This window comes from Terrapene carolina, unplaced genomic scaffold, assembly GCF_002925995.2.
Source record: "Terrapene carolina triunguis isolate 2854851 unplaced genomic scaffold, T_m_triunguis-2.0 Scaffold51616, whole genome shotgun sequence".
NCBI classification, from domain to species: Eukaryota; Metazoa; Chordata; order Testudines; family Emydidae; genus Terrapene; species Terrapene triunguis.
The window spans coordinates 25,055-33,967 of record NW_020715967.1 but is presented as its reverse complement, the minus strand read 5'-3'; positions in this window follow the sequence as shown (position 1 = coordinate 33,967).

The following is an 8,913-nucleotide window of genomic DNA, read 5'->3' as shown; positions in this document are numbered from 1 at the left end:
CCCATAGGGGCACTACTTGAAGGAGAGACCACTCACCCAGTGCAGTAACTGTAGTTCTTCAAGATATGTGTCCCTACGGATACTCCACTACCTGACCTCCTTCCCCCTGCTTCAAAGTTCTCTGCTAGGGAGCTTGGCGGTAGAGAGGGCAGCTCACCTGCACAGCTCCATATAGCCGGCCTGGGGCTGGGGGCAGTGCATGAGGTGGGGTGCATGTGCTGGTTGAACAGGCACTGCTCCCTAGAACCTCGTGAAGTGGAGCACCCGTAGGGACACACATCTCAAAGAACTACAATCACTGCACAGGCTGTGTAACTTCTCCTCCTTCCATTCCTTGTAGGCGTTCTGCTTTCTCCTAATAACCTGGTTGAGATGCTTGTTCATCCAGTTTGATCTGCAACCTTTCCCGACGAGTTTTTGCCCCTTTCTTGGGGTGCAGGCTCCAAATAGTTTCTGCAACTTTGACTTAAAGTCATTCCTCCTCCACATTCAGATCCTGGAGTTCTTCAGTCCAGCCCACTTCCCCAACTCATTCCCTTACATTTTTCAAGGTTGTTCTTTTGAAATCAAGGCCCCTACTTACAGTCCTATTTTTGTTTATCCTTCCATTTAGTTTGAAGTGAATTAATTCATGGTCACTTGAACCAAGGTTGTCCTCTACAACCAGCTCTTCTATGAGGTCCCTGCTAGTTACTAATACTAAATCTAAAATGGCATCCCCTCATGTTTGTTCAGTGACTATTTGGTGAAGAAATCTGTCAGCTATCACATCCAGGAATATCCGGGCCCTACCATTATTAGTAGCACTTGTCCTCTGATCTAAATCTGGGAAATTAACATCTCCCATATCACACAATCCCTAGTAGTATTCATTTCATTAAAAATATTAAAGAGGTCTCTATCCATATCACAAGCAGATCCGTGGGGTCTGTAGCAGACCCTAAGCACTGTCCCAGTGGAGCCTTTGTTACCTTTCTCCCCCAAAGTGATTGACACAAACAGATTCGGTTTTATCCATTTCATCGCTTCTAACTTGTTTACGCTCTACCACATCATTAATATACCATGCTACTCCTCCGTCCTTATCATAGAATCATAGAATCATAGAATATCAGAGTTGGAAGGGACCTCAGGAGGTCATCTAGTCCAACCCCCTGCTCAAAGCAGGACCAATTCCCAACTAAATCATCCCAGCCAGGGCTTTGTCAAGCCGGGCCTTAAAAACCTCCAAGGAAGGAGACTCCACCACCTCCCTAGGTAACGCGTTCCAGTGCTTCACCACCCTCCTAGTGAAATAGTGTTTCCTAATATCCAACCTAGACCTCCCCCACTGCAACTTGAGACCATTGCTCCTTGTTCTGTCATCTGCCACCATTGAGAACAGCCGAGTTCCATCCTCTTTGGAACCCCCTTTCAGGTAGTTGTAGGCTGTTATCAAATCCCCCCTCATTCTTCTCTTCTGGAGACTAAACAATCCCAGTTCCCTCAGCCTCTCCTCATAAGTCATGTGCTCCAGCCCCCTAATCATTTTTGTTGCCCTCCGCTGGACTCTTATCTTTATTTCTGTCTTTCCTGAACAGGACATACCCTTCAATCTCCATATTCCAGTTATGACTACTATTCCACCATGTTTCCATGATCCCAATAATATCTAGTTTCACTTCCTGTATCAGTAATTCTAGTTCCTCCGTTGTGTTACCCAGGCTCCTGGCATTGTTGCTTCTGCTTGGTTTCACCCAGATTCCTCACCCAATTAGGTATGGTCATTTTACTGCCAGTATTGCCTCCCTGACTGTTACAGTCATTGGTATTGGGACTAACTTTCCTCTTCATGTCCATTCTCATGCCCTCTGTTGTTCCTTTCTCCATTGCTGTGATTCTCTTTTACTTGATTTCCCTCCCACTCAGTATTCGAATCAGGCGTGGAGGTTACATGAGCATTTCCAAATTATCTCCCCCAAGTTCCTAGTTTAAAATTCTTTTAATCGGTTGTGCCAACTTTCATGCCAGAAGTCTATTTCCCTCCCTACTCAGGTGCAATCCATCCCATGAGAACAGTCCTCTGTCCGTGAATGCTCCCAGTGGACGAACATCCCAAATCCCTCCTTATAGCACCCCTGCCTGAGCCATCTGTTGATCATCATAATCTTCGCTCTCCCACTCTAGGGACAGGCAGAATCCCACTAAAGATCACCTGAGCCTCCATTTCTTTAAGCATCTTCCCCAGCCTGGCGTATTCTCCCAGCGAGACTCTAGCAGTATCATTTGTTCTCACATGAAGGACAATCAGTGGATTCTTTCCCATTCCCATTAGGATCCTCTTCAGCCTCAGGTCCACCTCCCATATCTTAGCCCCCAGCAGACAGCACATCCCTCTGTGCTCCAGATCAGCTCTGGTGACAGGCCTGTCTGTTCTTCTTAGTAGGGAGTCCTCAGTCATATAGTTGGTGCAATTCTCCAGCCTTCCCCCTTCTGTTCTGGCTGCAAGTGCTCTTATCTTCTGTTCTGTCTTGCAATCTTCTGCGGGTCATCCTGTATCCTCCTGGGGCTCCAAACTCCAGCCATCTCCATTGGGTCTTCCCCTTTTCTTGTACAGGTAGCTGCTCTTCTCTTCTTCCTGGACTTCCCACCTTCTGTTACTGCTTGCCATGTCCCTTCATCTTCCAACACAGCCAACCTGTTCCTCAGCTCTATTTCTCCTTCTCTAGCCGGTCTTTCCTCTGCCTTGTTCTCATAGTCACATGCCTCCCCTGGCCACTTTCTTCACCCAGCAGTCTCCCCTCACAGTTCTCTGGTCCAGCTTGCATCTGCCAATCTTGAGGTTTCCCTTCAGCCTCCCCTCTCCTTCCCTCCATCATCTGCTCAACCCCCCTTCAAAACTCAACCATAGTTTCTAGCTGCGTCTCTTTTCTTCCATCAGCTCTATCAGGCGGCACCTCATACCCGCTCCAGGATAATGTACATCCCACAGCAGGCACATCCAGTCATCTTGTCTCTTCCAGTCTCTGGGTCACTATCACAGTGTCATAGTCTTCCCGTCAAGAAGGAAGCAAGCAAACAAACCAACCACCATACACACCCTCCCCTTACAAAGTCCCACCCAGTTTTCAGCCCATTTCAACCCTGTGCCACTGGCTGGCTGGTTGGCCCATGGACAGCAGGTACTGTAGGCCAGGGAAGGCTAAGCCTTCCCAAACAGCCAGGCCATGGTCCCACTCATGCTCCATCTCCAGCTCTTCCCCCATGGCCCCAGCCCAGGCTGCTCCTCTTCCCAGAAGCATGCGGGGGTTGGGGTTGGGGCTGGGGCTAGGGCAGGCCGGCTGACAGCCCAGGACTCAGGGTGGCTGGAGCTGGTGCTTGGGCTGGCCAGGGCTGGGGCTGCCCCGCTCTCCAGGGCTAGTTCCGCCCGGTCTCCGGCGCTCAGGCCGCCCAGTGCTTTGGGATGGGCGGCGATCGGGCGGGCTGGCCTGGGGTTGGGGGCACTCGGGCAGGACGGCCCAGGGCTGGGGTGGGGCGGCTGGCGGCCTGGGCCGGTCGGTAGGCCGGGACTCCTCTGACCGCAGTGGGGGGCTCGGGGCTCTGGCTGGGGAGGGGCGTGGCCTCAGGCAGAAGGGGCAGGGCCAGGGGCTAGCTTCCCCGAATGGGCAGGTTACGCGCCGCCTATGTTGGCTGCCGGGTGGGAGGGATAGCTCAGTGGTTTGAGTATTGGCCTGCTAAACCCAGGGTTGTGAGTTCAATCTTTGAGGGGGCCACTTAGGGATCTGGGGCAAAGTCAGTACTTGGTCCTGCTAGTGAAGGCAGGGGGCTGGACTCGATGACCTTTCAAGGTCCCTTCCAGTTCTAGGAGATAGATAGGATATCTCCATTAATTTAAAAAAAAAAAAAAATATAGGCCTGCGTCCAGTCAAGGTTCAGGTGTGCGTCTCTCACAACACACTGTGCCCTACCAGACTTTGCAAACTGAAAACAAACCAGCGAGCAAGCAAACACCTTCAAGAACTCACTCACTGCCCCTAAGCACCAGGGGCTTGCCTGCCTTCTCCTCCCACATTGCTCCACTCAACCTCCCCTGTTTTCAGCTCTGTCGCCGCCCCCAGTCAAACTCCTCAGAGCAGGATGACGGTGAGTTCCCAGAGGTGCAGTTGTCATCCCTGGCTTTCCGGGAGTCATGCCTGAGCCACCTAATCCTCTCCCTGCACCGGTCACCTGTCTGGTGCATCCCCAATGCTGCCAGCTTCTTCGCGGTTAGCTGGTACGCCGGGTCACTCCTGGAACTCTTGTTCAAGTTGAAGAGTTTGCTGCGCCTCGCCCCAGCGATTCACCAAAATCTGTCTGTGTCCCCCCCTGTGCCCAGTCAGCAGGGCACTTGGTCGGTGGCCATTGCAAATGCAGAACTCTTGGTGGCGGGTGGGGCCCCCTTTCGGGGAGGCTAGTCTCCGGCTCCGCCCCTTCCCCCCCCCCGCCACAACCAGAGCCCCGAGCCCCCTACCACTTCCGCAGCCAGAGCCCTGAGACTCCTTGCCCCCCCTGCGACCAGAGTCATGAGCCCCCCACCCTCCGCCAGAGGAGCCCTGGGCCAGCTGGAGCCCTGAGCCCCCACCCCTCCCATGGCAAGAGGAGCCCCAGGCCAGCTGGAGCCCCTCCCCTCCCCCAGCTGCACCTCCCCAGACCCCAAGCCGCCCTGCGGGAAAAGCTCTTGTTTTGTCTCTCTTCCAGAAGAAGAACCTGAGCTTTTAATATGAGCCATGCAGGTTCCGGGGTGGCTGAGGAGGTGGTATGTGTCACTCAGCTTCCTGGGTTCAGGGAGATTACTGGTGAACCCAGAAAGCTGAATAGCAGATACCGCCTCCTTGGCCACCCCGGAACCTGCATGGGGCATAATAATAAGCAAAAATGTCCCCCACCCAACCCACAACCGGCGGCTGCGCCACCACCCATGTGCAGAACATTCCCTGTGTTTGCAGCTCAGCAGTCAGAATGAAATGGAAGGGTTAAATGCGGAGCTGCTGTACTTGAACAAGGGGGGGTTGCTTCCATTTCCTGGGAGTTGATTGGCTGCCTTTGGGATAGAGAGGACACAGGACAGTCTGTCTTTTGCTGGGAATAACACAGTGAAGGCAGGGACTTGTTCAGCCTGGAAATACCCTGGTCAGAAGGGAGAGAGACACGTGTCTTCACCCGAGAGAAGCCAGAAGCCTGTGAGAGGGGGCGGGTGGTCCCTTGCTGGACCACTGAGGGGAAATACAGGCCTGGTTTTCCTGAACCATGACACCTTGCTCTGAAGTATGTGGCACTGGCCGGAAACTGAACTAGTGGGACGGTTGGTTTGATCCTATACGCCGATTCCTGCTTTCCTCTGTCACTAGTGTGAAGATCTGTGTGACCTGCTCCAAGCTTCACTCCAAAGTTTGTCCGGCTCCCTGGATTTAGTCAAACAAGCCCAGCACCCAAAGAGCAACAAACCGTCTGATCGGACTGAGGGAATCAGAGTCTAATAACGGTGGCGGGGTGGGGGGACAGCGAGCTTAAAATGAATGAAAGGAAGTAGAATGGCCACATGGTGGCAGAACAGGGTAGAGGACAGCTGGGTTGCTATATTGTGGAGACCAGCATCTATCACTCCATGATAGTTACACATCCCTGAGGTTACAGCTTCACGGATCCACCTAGCTCCAGAAGAGAAACACGCTGGGTAAAATGGATGCAAGACCCCTATGTTCATCCCCGGCGTAACGTCTCTGAAGTTAATGGAATAGCACCAGGAATCCCTGAGGCCTGGTCTGCACCAGAACAGTTACTCTGGTGTAACTAAGGCAGGGAGGAGTGGGACTTTTTTAACCGGTATAGTTATACGGATCCAAGCCTTAGTCGGATGTAGTTGTGCCCATAGAAAAGCAACTTATATTAACATAGCTTATTTAGCTTCCTGAACCAGAATAAACGGCTTATTATACTGTGTATATGGGAGGCACGTGTGTGTGTTGGTACATACGTGGAGGGTGGAGGGGAGGTTGGGTGTGTGTTCATATGGGGGAATGAGTACCGGGTGTGGTGGGGGTACATGTGTGTGTCAGAACATATGTGCATGTGTGCGGGTGTTGGGGTGTGTATGGGTGCAGGTGTGCGTGGGTACAGTTGCGCATGTGGGGATGTCGGGGGTGGCGGGGTGCGTGTCTGGATGGGGTGTGCATGTGTCGGTGTTGGGGTGTGCACCTGGCTACGTGTGTCTGTGTGTGGGTGTCAGGGTGTGTATGGATGGGTAGGAGTGTGTGCGCATATGCATTGGAGTGTATGCATGGGAATGGGTGTATGCACATGGGTATGAGTGTGTGTACATGAGTGTTGGGGTGTGTGCACATGGGTGTCAGGGTATGTGGGGGAGTACAGGTGTGCACGCATGGGTGTTGGATGTGTGTGGGGGGGTGTTGGGGTGTGAGGGGGTACACGTGGGTATGGGTATGTGTTGGGGTGGGGGGGGTACAGGCGTACATGCATGTGTGTTGGTGCGAGTGTACAGGTGTACATGGGTGGGTGTCCACGTGTGGGGGGGTACAGGCATAGATGCGTGTCAGGATGTGTGTGGGGTACAGGTATACATGTATGTGTGTTGGTACAGGCACACATGCGTGGATGTTGGGGTGTGTAAGGGTGCAGTGGGACGCACCTGGGTGTTGGGACGCTTGTAGGTACAAGCATACACACATGGGTTTCAGGATGGGCATAGGTACATGCGTATATAGAATCATAGAATCACAGAACTGGAAGGGACCTCGAGAGGTCATCTAGTCCAGTCCCCTGCACTCATGGCAGGACTAAGTATTAACTAGACCATCCCTGACAGGTGTTTGTCTAACCTGCTCTTAAAAATCCCCAATGATGGAGATTCCACAACCTCCCTAGGAAATTTATTCCAATGCTTAACCACCCTGACAGTTAGGAAGTTTTTCCTAATGTCCAACCTAAACCTCCCTTGCTGCAATTTAAGCCCATTGCTTCTTGTCCTAGCCTCAGAGGTTAAGAACAATTTTTCTCCCTCCTCCTTGTAATTACCTTTTATGTACTTGAAAACTGTTATCATGTCCCATTTTCCAGACTAAACAAACCCAGTTTTTCCAGTCTTCCCTCATAGCTCATGTTTTCTAGACCTTTAATCATTTTTGTTGCTCTTCTTTGGACTTTCTCTAATTTGTCCACATCTTTCCTGAAATGTGGTGCCCAGAACCGGACACAATACTCCAGTTGAGGCCTAATCAGCGCGGAGTAGAGCGGAAGAATTACTTCTTGTGTCTTACTTACAACTCTCCTGCTGGTACATCCCAGAATGATGTTCACTTTTTTTGAAACAGCGTTACACTATTGACTCATATTTAGCTTGTGGTCCACTATGATCCCCCAGATCCCTTTCCGCAGTACTCCTTCCTAGGCAGTCATTTCCCATTTCGTGTGTGTGCAACTGATTGTTCCTTCCTAAGTGGAGTACTTTGCATTTGTCCTTAGTGAATTTCATCCTATTTACTTCAGACTATGTCTCCAGTTTGTCCAGATCATTTTGAATTATAATCCTGTCCTCCAAAGCACTTGCAACCCCTCCCATCTTGGTATCATCTGGAAACTTTATAAGTGCACTCTCTATGCCATTATCTAAAATCATTGATGAAGATATTGAACAGAACCGGACCCAGAAGCAATCCCTGTGGGACCCCACTCGTTATGCCCTTCCAGTATGACTATGAACCATTGATAACTACGCTCCTGGAACGATTTCCCCACCAGTTATGCACCCACCTGATAGTAGCTCCATCAAGGTTGTATTTCCCTAATTTGTTGATGAGAAAGTCATGTGAGACAGTATCAGAAGCCTTACTTTGTATGGAGGTACAGATGTACATATGTGCATGTCATGGTGTGTATATGGGTGCAGGTGCAGATGCACAGGTGTTGGGTGTGCGTAGGTATAGGTGCACACATGGGGTTGTTGGGGTATGCGTAGGTACAGGCATACATGTATGGGTGTTGGCGGGTATGGGGTTATAGGCGTACATGCGTGCATGTCAGGGTGTGTAGGTACAGGCAAACATGCACTGATGGGTTGTGTGTAGGTACAGGCACACATGCCTACATGTCGAGGTGTGCGTAGGTATGGGTGTACATGCACAGATATCAGAGTGTCTGTAAGTACAGGTGCACACGTGTGCTTTTTGGGTGTGTGTAGGTACAGGCATAGACATGCAGATGTCAGGGTGTGCGCGTAGGTACAGGCGCACATGCACGCCTGTCGGATGTACATAGGTACAGGCGCACACACGTGGATGATGGAGGGTGTGGGGGTACAGACATAGACGAGTGCATATTGAGGTGGGTGGGGTACAGGCGTACACACATGGGTGTCGGGGTGTGTGTAGGTACAGACACACACACACACACACGTTGCTTTAATTACAGGTAAAGCAGCCAATCATCCTAGCGAAGACTGGCCCTCGGTGCCACAGTCTGAGCCCCGCCCGCCTGCTCCCGGCCAGGTCCTGCACCCAGCCCAGGGCGGCCCCTGCCCTCCCAGCGGCTGCTACAGCGCCCAGCGCACACCCGCGGGCAGCAGGCGACTCCCTCTCCTAGGGCTCAAGGGCCGGGGGCGGGGCTTGAAGCTCAGAGGCGGTACCCAGAGAGACCAGGAGGCGGAGCTCGGGCTGTGGGCGGGGCCCAGGGAAGGAGGCGGGGCTCAGGGCTCAGGAGGAGGCAGGGTTCGGTGTGGGGGCGGGGCTCAGGGCCCGGGAGGCGGGGCTCGGGCTGGGGGCGGGGCCCAGGGCCCGGGAGGAGGCAGGGTTCGGTGTGGGGGCGGGGCTCAGCGCCCGGGAGGCGGGGCTAGGGCTGGGGGAGGGGCTCAGGGCCCGGGAGGAGGCAGGGTTCGGTGTGGGG